The 16,055-nt window shown below is 39.6% G+C and overlaps 1 protein-coding gene across 4 annotated transcripts in view; it reads right to left on the bottom strand.

The window, feature by feature from the left end:
* Nucleotides 1–16,055, bottom strand: part of Snx12 (sorting nexin 12) — a 105,091-nt gene that overhangs the window by 37,290 nt on the left and 51,746 nt on the right. The gene's annotated exons all lie outside the window — the stretch shown is intronic.

Raw genomic sequence — 16,055 nt, 5'->3', positions numbered from 1 at the left:
ATGACCCACCCAATTTCCTAAAAATAACAACTTTTTTCTTTGTAAAAAATAGTATTTGGAGAGATGGCCAAGAACACTTACTAATCTTGCAGAGGACTTGGCTTCAGCTCCCAGCACCCACATGGTTGCTCACAACTGTCTGTAACTCCAGTTCCAGCATATCCAATGCTCTCTTCTGGACTATGTGATGCATAGATATAACTGCAGGCAAAACATTCATACACCGAGTGGACAATTCGGTAGGTAGTTCTTTCTGGAAGTTTACGAAGAGCTTCCATTCTCATTTTCAGAGGTTAGACTAATTAGTATTGCTATCCACGGTGTATATAGTCCATTTTCTCTGCATCCTCTCCAGCATTTGTTTTTTGTTTTCTTGATGACAACCAGTCTGATTGGGGTGACATAAAATCTCAATGAAGTTTTATTGTACATTTCTCTGATAGCTAAATATATTGAACATTTCCTCCGTATTTCTTGACTTTCGTTACTTTTTCATTTGAAAAGTTATTTTGCCCATTTGTTGATGGGACAACTCAGTTGGTATTTAAATTTTTAGAGTTCATTAAGGCTCGAGATTTTTATTCTGTCAGATGTGTAGCTAGCAAAGATTTCCTCCTATTCTGCTGGCTGTCTCTTCACTCTGCTAATTGTTTCCTTTGTTGTACAGAAGCCTTTTAATTCCATGCAATCCCATTTTGGCAATTCTTGCTAATATTTCCTGAGCTATCAGACTCCTATTCAGAACAGCGTCGCCTATGAGTATCTCTTGAGAGTTTCCCGGATGTTTTCTTTCCGAAGATTCAAATCCTTAGCTATAGTTAGGAAGTCAATTTTGAGGCATTATTGTGTGTGTGTTGTTTGCATGCATGTCTTTGCACTATGTGCATGCCTGGTGCTCATGGAAGCCAGAAGAAGGCATTAGATCCCCTGATTGGAGTTCCAGAGGGCTGGGAGCTGCCATGCAGGTGCTGAGAATTGAACTCAGGTCTTCTGAAAGAGCAGTTAGTGCTCTTAGCTATGGAACCATGTCTCCAGATCCAGGAATTTCCATTTTAAAAGTACAATTTGGGAAAAAAATCAACTGGAAAATGTGAGGATGTGTTGTACATATTGTTTTTACATTTAACTCCATTTGTAATCATCCTAAACTGGCATGAATATTGGAAGTAGGGATAAACATCAATCTTTTTGTTGTTTTCAGTGGTGTGCCTCTTAAGAGTATGGATTGATATATCTCAAAATAAGAACTTAATAAAGAAAGGAAATCCCTTTGGTCTATGCATAAGTTTTGATTTATTTTGAGTTGATTTTTGTACAGGCTGAAAAATACTTTCAATTTTCTACATCAAATCAACTTTTACTTTTTCTCCAGAGAAGATTTTCACGTATTCAAAAAATACATGAAAAGATACTTAACACATCTAGCCATTAAGAAAATGCAAATTCAAGGCACAATTACAGACTGCTCATGTTGACTAGGGTGGCTATGACCAGACACGTGCTAAGTGAGAATGCTGAGAAATGAGACTCTATAAGTAGCTGGTGGGGTGTAAAAAGGTACAACAGCTTGGGAAAAGACTTTGGCAGTTCTTCAACAAGTTACACCAAGAATTATCATTAAGACCTGGCATTTTTTATGTGTATAAACAAAAGAATTAAAAAGCAGGTACTCAAAGAAAACTTTAAGCAAATATTCTCAGAAACAGTATTCACAATAGCTGAAAGGTGGAGATAACTCAAATGTCAATCAGTGGATGAATGGCACAGTATTCATCATGGGCTGGTTGATATACACTATAACACAGATGAGCTTCAAAATCACCATGCTAACAAAAAGAAGCAAAACACAAAAGACCACCTACTGCATGATTCTATTTATACTAAATATCCAGAATAGATAAATCCATAGAAACAGAAAACACATTAGTGGTTGCTAGGGTCCAAGGGCAGGGTGAAATGAGGAATGATACAAAGTTTCCGTTTGGAATGATAAAAAATGTTCTCGAACTAAACAGATGATTCCACAGCACTGAATGTATTTTTTATGCTAGTGGATTGTACCCTTTAAAACAGTTAAAATGGTAGATTTTATATTATGTTTATTTTATCACAATAAAAAATTCTGACCTGAAAAAAGTTGTAAGAAAGCATTAGAAATAACCAACTATAAATAAAATTCCAGCTTAATTATGGCACAGTGTGGAAAATAATGACATGTAGTATCTAATTAGTCAGAAATGGTAATACATTCAACATGATTATAATCCTATAAGAATAATTGACAATTGGAAGCTGGGTGTGGTAGTGTATACCTGCAATCCCAGCAATGAGGAGGCTGAGGCTAGCCAGGGGCTGGGGAGATAGATCAGTGGATAAGAATGCTTGCTGTGTAAATAGGAGAGCCTGAGTTCGAATCCCTAGTACCTATGTAAGAAAAAGCCATATGTGGATCCCGGACACTCACTGTCTGGTCAGCCTAGCCAAGTCAGCAAGCTTCCACTTCAGTGAGAGTCCCTGTTTGAAGGCAATAAGGCAGACAGCAACAGAGGAAGATATCCAAGGTCTTCTGGTATCCAAATGCATACACCACATAAACAACAACAACAACACACACACACACACACACACACACACACACACACACAACACACACACACACACGAGAGAGAGACAGAGAGACAGAGAGAAATAAATTTAAAATGATAAGAGCTCAAGGCCAGCTTGGGCTACATGGAAAGAGCTTGTCTCAAATAAAAATTACAATATTTTGTAAAAGTATTATGAATTTTAGATAAAATAGAAAATGTCATCCCACTCTTTCCAAACAAAACAAAACAAAAACAAAAACAACCGCACTGAGGTATACTCTAGTCAAACTTCGGAAAACCAAGGCAAAAAATTTTTGAAAGAAATCAGCATTTTTGGCAGGGCGTTGGTGGCACACGCCTTTAATCCCAGCACTCGGGAGGCAGAGGCAGGCAGATCTCTGTGAGTTCGAGGCCAACCTGGTCTCCAGAGCGAGTGCCAGGATAGGCTCCAAAGCTACACAGACAAACCCTGTCTCGAAAAAACCAAAAAAAAAAAAAGAAAGAAAAAAAGAAATCAGCATTTTAATGTAGGAGCCAGAGGGGTCAAGGACACCAGAAGAAACCCACAGGATCAACTAAGCTGACCTCATAAGAGCTCACAGAGACTGAATCAACACCAGGGAGCGAGCATGGGACTGACCTAGGCCTTCCTTGTATATGTGACAGTTGTGTAGCTTAATCAACTTATGGAATTCATTTCATCAGGAACAGGGGCTGTCTCTGACTCTTTTACTGGCTTTTGGGACCCTATTTCTCATACTGGGTCACCTTGCCCAGCCTTAACACATGGGGAGGTGCTTATTAGTCTTACTGCAACTTGATATGTTATGTTTTGTTGATATCTATGGGAGACCTGACCTTTTCTGAATAGAAGCAGAGTAGGAGTGGAGCAGGGGGGCAAGAAGGAGGTACAGGGAGGACTGGGAAGAGAGAAAGGAGGGGTAACTGCAGTAAGGATGTAAAAATAAGTATTTATTTTAAAAACGTTATCCACAAAGGAGCAAGGGTTAAAATTACATCAGATGTCTGAGAAAACCGGCACTAAAGTATTTAATATACTGAAAGAAAAACACACTAACATAGAATTCTCTACTGAAACATCCTTTGAAGGGAAAGCTCAGCAAGCATGTGGATACCCATTTGTAATCCCCAGCACTCAGGAAGCAGGGGCTGGAAGAGCATGTCAAGTTCAGATGTACCCTGGTACACACTCTAGCCCATCTGGAGCTCCATGGCAAAAGATCAACCACTGAGACATTGTTCAGTGGTTAAGAACCCTTGCTGTTCTTGCAGTGGACCTGAGTGCAGCTTGTAGCACCCACAAGGTGACTTAAACCATCTATAACTCCAGTTTCTGTTCTGACGTCCTTGGGCACCAGGCATCCATGGGATGCATAGTCATTACATGAAGGCAAGACACCCAGACACATAAAAGTAAATAAATACATACTTTAAAGCATAACAAAAACAAGCTAATTTACATAGGAACGGACTTTAAGCAGACACTTCTGTACTCAAGACATACAATCAACAGGGACATAAAAAGATGGCCACCCATTGCTAATTATTAGAGAAGTGCAAATTCAAAACCACTTCATATCCGAGAGGCTATTTTTAAAAAACAAAATATAGTAAGTGTTGGCAAGTATGTGGCAAAATTGGAGACTTTGTCCATTGCAAGAAGGTAAAATGGTGCAGTTAGGTGAAAAACAGTATGTGCTTTCTGAAAACAATTCCACATAATTAACATAGCAATTCCTCACCTAAATATATACCCCAAATTGAAAACCAATATGAAAAGAGGTATTTGAACACTGTTTTCACAGCAACATTGTTCACAGTAATTAAAAGGTGAAAGTAACTCAGTTGTTCACTGACAATGAATGGGTATTCTAAATGTCCTGGTTAGTTGTTTCTCAACTTGACACAAGGTATGGCCATCTGGGAAGAGGAACTTCAATTGAGAAAATGCCTCCATCAGTGTGGCCTCTAGGCAAGCCTGTAGGGAACTTTTCTTGAATAATGATTGATGTGGGAGGGCCTGGACCACTGTGGACAGTGCCTCCCCTGGGTAGGTGATCCTAGGGTGTTAAAGAAAGGAGGCTGAGCAAACTTGTAAGCAGTGTTCCTCCATGGACTCTACTTCAGTTCCTGTCTCTAGCGTCATGCCCTGCTCAAGTTCTTACCTTGGCTTCCCTCAGTGATGAACTGTGATCAGGATCTGTAAACCAAACGAACCCTTTCATCTCCAAGCTGCTTTAGGTCATGGAGTTTATCACAGCAATAGAAACCCAATTAAGACAATAAATGTGGCACACCTATGGTTGAATGATATTTGGCTTTAATTTCTTTTCTTAAGTTGTTTTACCTTTATTTGTTTATTTGTGGAGGGGAAACATGTACAGCCCACAGTGCACAGGTAGCCGTCAGAGAACTTATGAGAGTCAGTTCTGTCTTTCCATTATGGGAGTTCCAGGGATCAAACTGAGCTGGTTAGGCTTGGATGCAAGTGCCTTCACCAGCTGAATCTTCTCCTATACCTTGTAAAGCTTTCTTTTTTTGTAAAATGAGGGCTGGAGGTAGGTATGGCTCAGTGCAGAGTGCTCGCTTAGCATGTATGAGGACCTGAATGAGATCATCGATACGTTAGCACTGAGAAGATAAGAGGGGGTGGTGGGGGGGATGAGATAGAGGGGGACATGGGAGAGAGAGACAGAGAGAAGAAAGAAAGGAACTCTGGCACAGCACGGATGAACATTAAAGATACTGAGCTAAATAAACCAAATAAACAACCAAGAGCAAAAGATACATACTGTATGATTCCATTTAAATGAGGTACTAAACCAGTCAAATTTATACCCAAAAACTAGGGTAGTAGTTTTTAGAACTGAGAGCAAATGGGGATTTTACTGTTGAGTGACTATAAAGGTTCTGCACTAGTCTGCTCTATCACCTGAGCTAATGAAGAAGTGACCATCCAGGCATTGGTGGCACATGCCTTTAATCCCAGCACTCGGGAGGCAGAGGCAGGTGGATCTCTGTGAGTTCGAGGCCAGCCTGGTCTCCAGAGCGAGTGCCAGGATAGGCTCCAAAGCTACACAGAGAAACCCTGTCTCGAAAAACCAAAAAGAAGAAGAAGAAGAAGAAGAAGAAGAAGAAGAAGAAGAAGAAGAAGAAGAAGAAGAAGAAGAAGAAGAAGAAGGAGACCATAAAGTTATTGAGAACAGTGAACAAGTTCTAAAGGTAGGCAGTGATCACTAGCTGTACCATAATGGAGAGGGTTTCCATGCCACTGAACTGTACACTTAAGAACCAGTTAAAAGCCGGGCGTTGGTGGCGCACGCCTTTAATCCCAGCACTCGGGAGGCAGAGGCAGGTGGGTCTCTGTGAGTTCGAGGCCAGCCTGGTCTCCAGAGCGAGTGCCAGGATAGGCTCCAAAGCTACACAGAGAAACCCTGTCTCGAACCCCCCCCCCCAAACCAGTTAAAAGGATACACCTCATTTGCATAGCCTTACCAAAAGAACCATAAAGTTTCTACAAGTTAAGAAATTAGTCAATTTTATATTACCACAAAATTGAAGAAATACTTATGTATACTGACATAAAATTATTTCTATACACTTTTTTGTAATACACAGCAGGAGTATCAAGTTGAGGCAAGAGGACTATGAGTTTCAGACCAACCTGGACTACTCAGTGAGACTGTATAAAAAATAAGTAGACAGGAGCTGTTGAGATGGCTCAACAGGTTATGGAACTTTCCAGAAGCCAAAGAACTTGAGTTTGACCCCTAAAACCCACATGCTATAGGGAGAGAATCAACTTCCAGGAGTTGTCCTCCGATTGCTACATAGCACCTGTGCCCCTCCCCACCACACAGACACAAACTCAATAAACAAATATGGGGTTGGGAGTTGGAGGGATGGTTCAGTGGTTAAGAGCACTTGTTGCTCTTGCTGAGGACCTGGGTTCAATCCATCCCCACACAGCAGCTCACAACTGACTGTAACTCCAGTTCCAGGGGATCCAAAACCTTATGACCTCTGCAGGCACCAGGCATGCTCATGGCACACATATATACATGCAACACTGGTACATGAAAAACAAAAATATACCTACACACACACACACACACACACACACACACACACACACACACACACACACACACCACACACGGGATTTTTTCTTTGAGACAGGGTCTCACTATGTAGCTCTAGCTGGCCTAGAATTGACAATATATACCAGACTGGCTTTGAACTCATAGAGATCCACCTGACTATGCTGGAATTAAAGGCATGTGCTACCATGCCTGGCCTATAAATAAATGTTTTTTTAAACCCCCAAACTTCTAAGCCTAAAGTTCTACTTTAGCTTGTTTTCCAATTATAATTAAAAATCACTCCCTAGGGCTGTATAAATGGCTCAGTGGTTAAGAGCGCTGGCTGCCCTTCCTAAAGGTCCTGAGTTCAATTCCCAGCAACCACATATGGTGGCTCACAACTATATGACATTGGTGTCCTCTTCTGGCATACACAGACAGAATGCTGTATACATAATAAATAAATCTTAAAGTTTAAAAAAAATCACTCCCTATCTCTCACTGTTGCTATTTTCTAACAATAGTCAGGGAGAAAGGGAATCATGGCCTTCAGTTGTATACATATCAATGATGATTTCACCCAGTTGAAGTATATCTCCAGCACAATGATCATACAACAATGGCTCTGGTTAAATTAAATAGGCCATAAAACAAAACAAAAAGCTATGATTCTTGGAAAGGGATAGATAGGGATGGGGTGGGGTAGTGACAGGGGTGGGATGGAGATAAGAGTGTAATAGAATATATTATGTACATGTATGAAACTGTCAAAGAAGAACAGCAGTCAAATATAAACTGTATAAACCACTTCTACATAGCTGGGCAGTGGTAGTACATGCCTTTAGTCCCAGCACTAGGGAGGCAGAGGCAAAGGCAGGCAGCCAGCTTGGTCTACATGGTGAGTTCTTAGACAGTCATGGTTATGCAGAAAAACACTGTGTCAAAAAACAAAACAAAAAAAACCCAACAAACAATAAAATCACTTCTACAGATAGTTAATCTCAGCTGTTAGCTGGCAATTGTTATTTAAAATGTCAGTAAGTCATTATTTTTCTAAGTTCTTAGCTTTCTGCCATAGTTATTAAAGCACCAAGCAAAACTACATGCTGTTCATTAATGAGTTCCCAGCAAAAAGTATTAGACAGTCATATGGAGTACCAAGAAGAAAAAAGTTAAATGCGTGAAACAGATAGTGATGATTATGCTTTCAAACCTAAATGGATGGAAAATGAAAGTGTGAGACTTCTTGGTGATTCCCATGGTAAACAATATTAGCAGTGAGAAATCTACTGTTGGGATCATTAAATAAAAGCTGTAGAAGCTTGAGTTGGGAAACAGCTATCAGCCTTTCTTTCTCCCCACTCTTTCTTCTTTCTTTTCTTTTCTTTTGTGCCAGGATTGTCTGAAACTCAACCCACCCGTCTTTGCCTCCCAATTGCTGGGATTACAGGCATGTCCACTAAACCTGGATTCTTTTGTTATGTTCCCCAAAATTTGTAAAAATAAATGTGATGACTATTACAACAGGACAAATATAAACAGTTAAAGTCATCAAAAATGGTTGTTTTTAACAGTACATAGCATAGCTTCATTTTCCACTAGACATGGACATAAGGAAAGACTTCATAATGCACCAGAAGTATTCTCTAGCAGGTAAAAGGGGAGGCATGAACAGGAGCACAAACTTTATTCCTTTTTATCTCCTTCCCTTTTGCCCACTTCCTGGTTCCATTCCACTCTGAACAATCTAAGCCAATTTACTCCTGGTGATCCCAGGAAGAATCTATCAGGAATCGTCTTCCTGCGCTTTAAGTCCACCCATCATCCCCTTTCTCTTTGATCCTCCACACCTTTCCCTTACCTACAGACATACTTAACCTCTTCCCATTGGAAACTTAAAATGTAATTTTCACACTATCTCACTTCAAAACTGCAATTCTTTTTCCATCCTTTTCTTCATAGTCAGGTTTCTGGAGTGATTAGTCGATATTCACTGCCCTTTCCCTACCATTTGTCCTTTCCTCTTTTTCATTGAGTCAATTCATTGAAGTCTGGCTTCTGCTATAACATTATAAAACTATAATATAGGCCAGTTGTGGTGGCACATACACACCTGTAATCTTAGCACTTGGTAGACTAGGGCTAGAGGATCATTTTAAGTTCTAGGTCAAGCTGGGCTATAATAGTGAGTTCTAGTCTGGCCTGGACTGCATTGTGAGACCCTGTCTAAAAAATTCAGAGAGAGACAGAGACACAGAAAAAGAGAGGAAAGGAAAGGAAAGGAAAGGAAAGGAAAGGAAAGGAAAGGAAAGGAAAGGAAAGGAAAGGAAAGGAAAGGAAAGGAAAGGAAAGGAAAGGAAAGAAGGAAAGGAGGAAGGAAGGAAGGAAGAAGGAAGAAAGAAATACAGACAAAGACTTCCTAGGCTGAACTCACTGGCCCACATTTATAGACTCTAAGGCAACTGGTTGATCTTGTTTCCAAAAAGTTCTTACTGTCTCCTCATTCTCCTATCTTTTCTCTCCCAGTCAGAATGCCTCCTTTCAACTCTTACTCATTGGGATTTGCCAGGATTATGCCCTAGTCTTTCTTATCTTCTCAAACCACACGGGACAAAGTTCAACTGCTTACATAGCTTCAACTGTCATCTAACACTGATGGATTGCAAAATGTTTAATAACAGCCCCAAACTCTTGCTTCACTTCTAGACATTTCCAAATAACTGTTAAGCATCTGGACCTACAGGCTACAAAGGTAGCTTAAAATCCACCACCCTAAAATCAGCTTCATCTCCTCTCTTCGCAAGCCAATGGATTTCTAATTACACTGTCTTTATAATCCTGCACATGCAACAAATCAGCATACCATCCTAATTATTGTAACCAGTGTCATCCTGTCAAGCCTGCCCTTTGCTCTGGTTGAAACTCTTAGCTTGGACAACACCTGCTAACTAGCAGTCCTACCTATCTCCTCCCATTCAACTTCCACAACTGTTTTCAAAATGATTTTTGATTACTACTACAAAATTATTACAAAACCAAGTCTAAAATTGTGAATTCTCAGTGCCCACCAGAAAACAGACTGCTTAGTTTAGCATATTAGGATTCAGCTGTATCTGTAAGCTTCAATCATAACGTCTATCAGCCCCTTAATACCAACTTTCTCACCTGTCCACAAACACTCCACGTTCTTGTATGCCTACCCGTATTCACACACTGCATTCCTTCCTCTTAGAATGACCTTCTCCTTATTTTTCACTAATCCTTTAATATGTGACTTCTTGACAAACAACCTAGCTGTCATCAAGCAGTTTTTCTAAGCAAGTTATGTTCATTAACTTATTTAATCTTTAACCAATACGGCGAGGTAACTACCATCATGGTGACTATTTTACAAATGGAACCAGATAGTTAGGGGGTTAATTAAGTTTCCATCTAGTAAGTGGAAGGATTTTTAAATATATCTTGAAAACTTGAACCTTTAACCAGTATGCTACAGGCAATGTGCACTATGTACAATTGACTGCTCTATTTTCTACATTCCCATAGCATTCTGTTCACTTCCCTGTAATGGTTTACCACATTGCTATATAATATCCCCCCCCACACACACACACATACCGCTTTTTTGACACTAGGGATCAAAACCAGGGCCTTTCCTGTGCTAAGCAAATACTCTACCACTGAGTTACATTTGCAGCTGAGAATGTACTGCTTCTGTTTATGATATCAACCCCCACTATACTGTAAGACATGGTAACAGAAACCAAGTCTTACTAATGCTTGTATCCAAATGCATTTAGTACATTACAGTATATATAGTACATTCAATAAATGTTCATCGTATAAATGAATTCTAAAACCTTTCTCTGCCAGTATGGTTGCTTGCTGCCTGGCTTTTTTCCTCTGTTAACTGTATCCTTTCAATATTCATTCACCTATAAGCACTGAATTCTGACAAAACTGAGCTCATATGAAGGGATCATCAGAAGCATGGACCAGGGTCTCTCCTTTAGAACGTTGCTTTAGGATTAACCTTCAGTAGCCTGTACTACTGACACCTCCTCTTCAAACTATTTATGTTCACAAGCCTTTGCCCATCTTTTAAAAATAGTGCTCTTTCAACCATGCCCTTTTGTCTAGGCACTGCCTGTTTTTTCTTTTCTTTCTTTTTTCTTTTTCTTTCTTTTTTTTTTGAGACAGGGTTTCTCTGTGTAGCTTTGGAGCTTATCCTGGCACTCACTCTGCAGACCAGGCTGGCCTCGAACTCACAGAGATCTGCCTGCCTCTGCCTCCTGAGTGCTGGGATTAAAGTTGTGCGCCACAAATGCCCTGTTTTTTTCTATCAACCTTTTCTTTTGCCAAACTTCTTCAAAGATTACTCTGTATTTCTATAGCTCCCAATCACTTTAAAATTGGAAAAAGTTTATGAACAAAAGGGATAGAAAATAATATAATAAAAATCGTGTATACAGTTCAGTTTGCCAATACTATCAGTTTACCAAATTTGACTCTTGTGTTTTAAAGATTTATTTTTATTTCACGTGTATGGGTGCTTTGCCTGGACTATATATAGTATGTGTGTGCACCATGTGTACATGATGTCCCACCCAAAGGGACCAGAAAAGGCCTCCAGCTCCCCTGGAACTGAAGCTCCAAACAGTTGTGAGCTGCCACGTGGATGCTGGGAATTGAACGCAGGGTCCTCTGCAAGAGCAACCAGTGCTCTTAACTGCTGAGCCATTTCTTCAGCCCTTTGCTCCTATTTGTTTAAATTAAAACATAATTGAGGCTGCAGATATACCTCGATGGTAAAATGCTTGCCTAACATGTGCAAGGCTCTAGGTTCAATTCCCAGCACCACAAAAATGTAACTGCCTCATGTGTACTTATCCTTGCTGGTTCCTCTTTCCTCCCTCCCCAGAGATTACCACTCTCAGGCTTTGATATTTTTTATTTAAGTGAGTGTTCTGTATTTATATTTTACCTGTAGTACATATGTCTAAAACAATACGTAGTTATAGGAGATGTGGAGGGTTTCCAATGAATTACAAGTCTTTGAATCCATCCAACTCAGCACTGGAGTTGATCACATGATTTGCTTTGGCCAATGAGATGTCTGTAAATGTGATGTACTCTAGGTTAGAAAAGCTCTTATGCCTTAGGGCTTGCACTTTTAAAACATTGAACAGGTTCAAACTTTCTGGAGAGGTGCCATGGCTGAAAGCCTGTCAACTTCCATACATACAAATGAGGTTATAGTAAATCATTCAGCCTCCATCAAGCCTCCATCTGACTGCAATGACATGAGCAAATTTAGGTAAGAAAACAGAAATGCTCAAATGGGTCTTCTTAAAATTATCTGCAAATTTTGAGCAAACAAATATTTTATGAGGCTAAATTTGGAGGTGGTTCAGCTTTATTCTGTAGAATCATACTAAATATATCATGCCATGATTTGTCTGTTGGTTTATTTGAGACAAGGTCTCACTTTTTAGTCCCAGGTAGCCTGAGATTCCTATGTAGATGGAGCTGATATCAGAGATCTTCCTGCTGGGTTTAATGGCGTGTGACACCACACCAAACATTTCATGATTTTATATACAGCTGTAGTTCACTTGAAGCTAACTTCTTTCATTTAAATACATCATAATTTGTCCATCTTCTAATGAACATTAGTGTCTCTAATTTCTTCCTGGTGCAAGCAGTACTGTCATGAATACTCTTCTATGGGTTCTTTGGCACTAGGAATGGAATTAATTGGCTGAGAGGTGAAGACATAGTCAACTTTTTCCCCAAGTAGGTGTCAAATTGCTTTCCTAATTAGTTGTGCAGGTCCCCCAAGTCCTTAACAGTAAAATTTTAAAACCAAAAACCTCTCTGAAAAAATCTAAAATATTTTCATCAGTTTGACCTTTTTATTTTGTTTATAATGTTGAACATAGTACAGGGCTGGAGATGTAGCTCAGTGATAGAGTGGGCAGAAGAGCCTGAGCATGACCCCAGCACAGAAAAGCCTTTAACACAGTCTAAGCCACCTGTCTCTTCTTTTCTGGCTGAATTTCACCTTCCTCTCCAACAACAAACTTATTGTTCATTTTTCTTATTATTTTATCAATGATTATTTATCAATGATTATTTCCCAGTACAGCAGACTGACTGGTTAGCCTCTACAGCAGCCATCCTATTCATTCTACCTACATTAGAATTTTGGTCTCCCTTAGTTTCTTTTCTTTTTAGTGTATGCCTTGGGTGTGGTGTGGGGAAGAGAAGGCATGTGCCATAGAAACACATGTTAGAGGACAACTTTGTAGAGTTTCTTTCCACATATACATGGGTTCCCGTAATCAACCTCAGCCCACAAAGCTTGAACACCAAGTGCCTTTGTCTGAGGAGCCGTCTCCTGACCCTATAGTTTTCTATTTCTTTGCCTTCAAATTGTTCATCTCATTTCAGTAGTATCTAATCTGCTAATCCCACCACGTGTATCACTTTTCTCAGACATGGTATTTACTATCTCTAGAAGTTGGCTTTTGATTGGTTTGGTTTGATTTTGATATTTTGAGACAGGACTTCTTATAACCCACAGTGACCTTGAACTCATTTTTGTAGCCAAGGCTAGCCCTGAACAGTAGTTCAGTAGATCCTTCTGCTTCTACAGGTGTGTACCACCATGCCCCTCTTAGAAGTATGATTTATACTTATTTATATTTTATATCCTCCATGTCTCTCCTCAGTATGACCTCATGAGCACATCTCCCTGTACTATATTAACATATGGAACACATTCCTAATTAGCTCAATGTTACGGTCAGCTGATTCCATCATGAATTTTCTTCTAGGGTAATTTGCTAATTCACTTTGCTTATAATTATGGAAAACATTGCTTTGCTTTGCATACATAATAATTTGTTACTGGATGTCAAACAGTGAATTTTATGGCTTTGGGTGCTGATTTTTGTTTACTGTTCCTTTAAATACATTTGAGCTTGGTTCTGAGATGCAGTTAGGCTCCTTAGAAACCACTTCTTTTCTTTTAAGACTTGCTTTTAAGTTTTGTTAAACAATCCCAGAGCAACCTTTGTCCTAGAGCAAATGTATCCCCACTCTTGAGGTGACACTCTTCTAAGTACTCAAACTAATGCCCTGTTCATCGATAGTACTCTCAGATCTGCTCCATTCTGGTTCATTCCCTGCTCTTAGGTTATTACTGCATGTGTTGAGGCACCCTGCTGAATCCTGTAGATCTCAGGAAGGCATATTTGATTTCCCTCCTTTATTTTATGCTCTATGAATTTCAGTCATCAAACTTACCTGAATGGATTCTGAAATCTGTCTCACAAATCAAGAATGTTAGGTGTCAGTTCAGGCTCCCCTTCCCTGAATTATGGCTTCATGCATTTTGTCCAGGTTTAGAGTTAAAGCCCGAGCAATTCAGTCCCTGTTACTTATTCCATCATAACTACAACCATCAGTTCTTATCCTTCTGAAAAGATGATTATATCCACTGAAGAAAAACAAAGGATTGGAGAAGCAAAGGCTGAACCAGGAAGGGAAAGCCACAGTAATCATCCAGGGAAGAAATGATTAGCTTGAATTAGAGTGGTGACAGTGGAGATGGAAAGAAATGGATTCTGGATATATTTTTGTGTGCATTCTGAGAGTACCAACTGTGGCCATTATTTACCACATAATACATGGCTACTGTCTATAAGGAATTGACAATTTAGTGCTGAAGAAAGATCTGATTGTGTTACCCTCAAAAGTCTTTTTGTAGCTTTTCACTGCTTAAAAAAATAAAGTTAGCCCAGCAGTGGTGGCACACACATTTAATCACAGCACTTGGGAGGCAGAGGCAGGCAGGTATCTGTGCATTCAAGGCTAGCCTGGTCTACAGAGAGGCTACACAGAGAGGCTACACAGAGAAACCCTGTCTTGAAAAAATCTAAATAAATAAAGTTAATCCACATTAATATATCATTCAAGATCCTCCTTGTACTTTAAAAATATTTTGTTGTGTAATTTTCTTTGTATGTATGTATGTATGTATGTGTGCACACATACATATGAGATTCATGTGTGTATGTGCATGCATACATACATGTGGAGGCCAGAGGTTAACACTGTATGTCTTCCTTGCCTGCACTTCACATTTGATTTTTAACTTAAAAATTTTTTAAGCATTTTTTTAGAATTTTAAATTTATTTTTGATAAGGGAGATATGGTAGTACATACCTTTAATCCAAACAGTCTATTTCCCTGAGCCTACCTCAGGAAAGATTTTGTCACTCCTAAAGGTGGAAAGCATTGGGATCCTTGACATGGATCCCATGTCAACACATTCACACAGGACTTTCCTTACTCAGAGCTGTTCCCCACACCTGTGTTATTTTTGTGGTTTCTGGGGCCTATCTGACAAATAACTCACACGAAGGTAATCCCACACTGGCACTGAAAAATTCATTTAATAACCCATGTGTCTGGGGGAAGCACTGGCCATCCATGCAGGGTACCTACATTCAAACTCCTTTTAAAATATAGTTTTAAAGCATACATTATTTACTATTTTATTTTATGTGTGTGGTATCCACAGAAGCTGGAAGAGGGTGTCAGATCCCCTAGAACTGGAGTTGGGAGCTGGGAATAGACCTGGGTCTTCTGGAAGGACAGCCCATGCTCTTAACTGCTGAGCTATCTCTCCAGCCCCCAAACTCCCTTTCTAAATCATATTTTTAAAACTTATTTTTCATTGTGTGTTGGTGCAGTGTGTGCATGTATGTATAGGTAACCGTGGAGGCCAGCGGCACTGCATTTCCTGGAGCTGAAGTTAGAGTTGTCAGTTATGTGATGTGGCTGCTGGGACCTGAACTAGGGTTCTCTGGAAAAGCAGCAAGTCCTTTTAACCACAGAGCCATCTCTCCAACCCCTTATATTATATTTTTTAAATTAGCTTACAAAGCATTAAGTTTCTCTTTTTTTGTTTTTTGATATTTTTTTAAGACATGGTTTCTCTTGAACTCACTCTGTAGACCAGGCTGGCCTCAAACTCAGAGATTTGCCTTTCTCTGCTCCTGAATGCTGGGATTAAAAGCTTGTGTCACCACAACCCAGCTTCTCTTTTTCTTTTTTAATAAATAATATCACTTTATTCTAATTAGGTTACAAATGAAAACACCACACAGTTAGTTTAGTGAAACTATTCAAACACTTGCCCAACCCCAAATTCCATAAAGTCAGTGAACTTACATACAGTTAGAATGGCCTTTGTAAAGTAATGGAACTGCCTTACGGTTTTACACATTCATTATTAATTTGTGTCACTTATCCACCATAACGAAAGAAGAAGTACAATAGAGTTGAAACTAG

This window comes from Cricetulus griseus, chromosome X, assembly GCF_003668045.3.
Source record: "Cricetulus griseus strain 17A/GY chromosome X, alternate assembly CriGri-PICRH-1.0, whole genome shotgun sequence".
NCBI lineage: Eukaryota > Metazoa > Chordata > Mammalia > Rodentia > Cricetidae > Cricetulus > Cricetulus griseus.
This window is presented reverse-complemented; position numbering and strand designations above follow the sequence as displayed.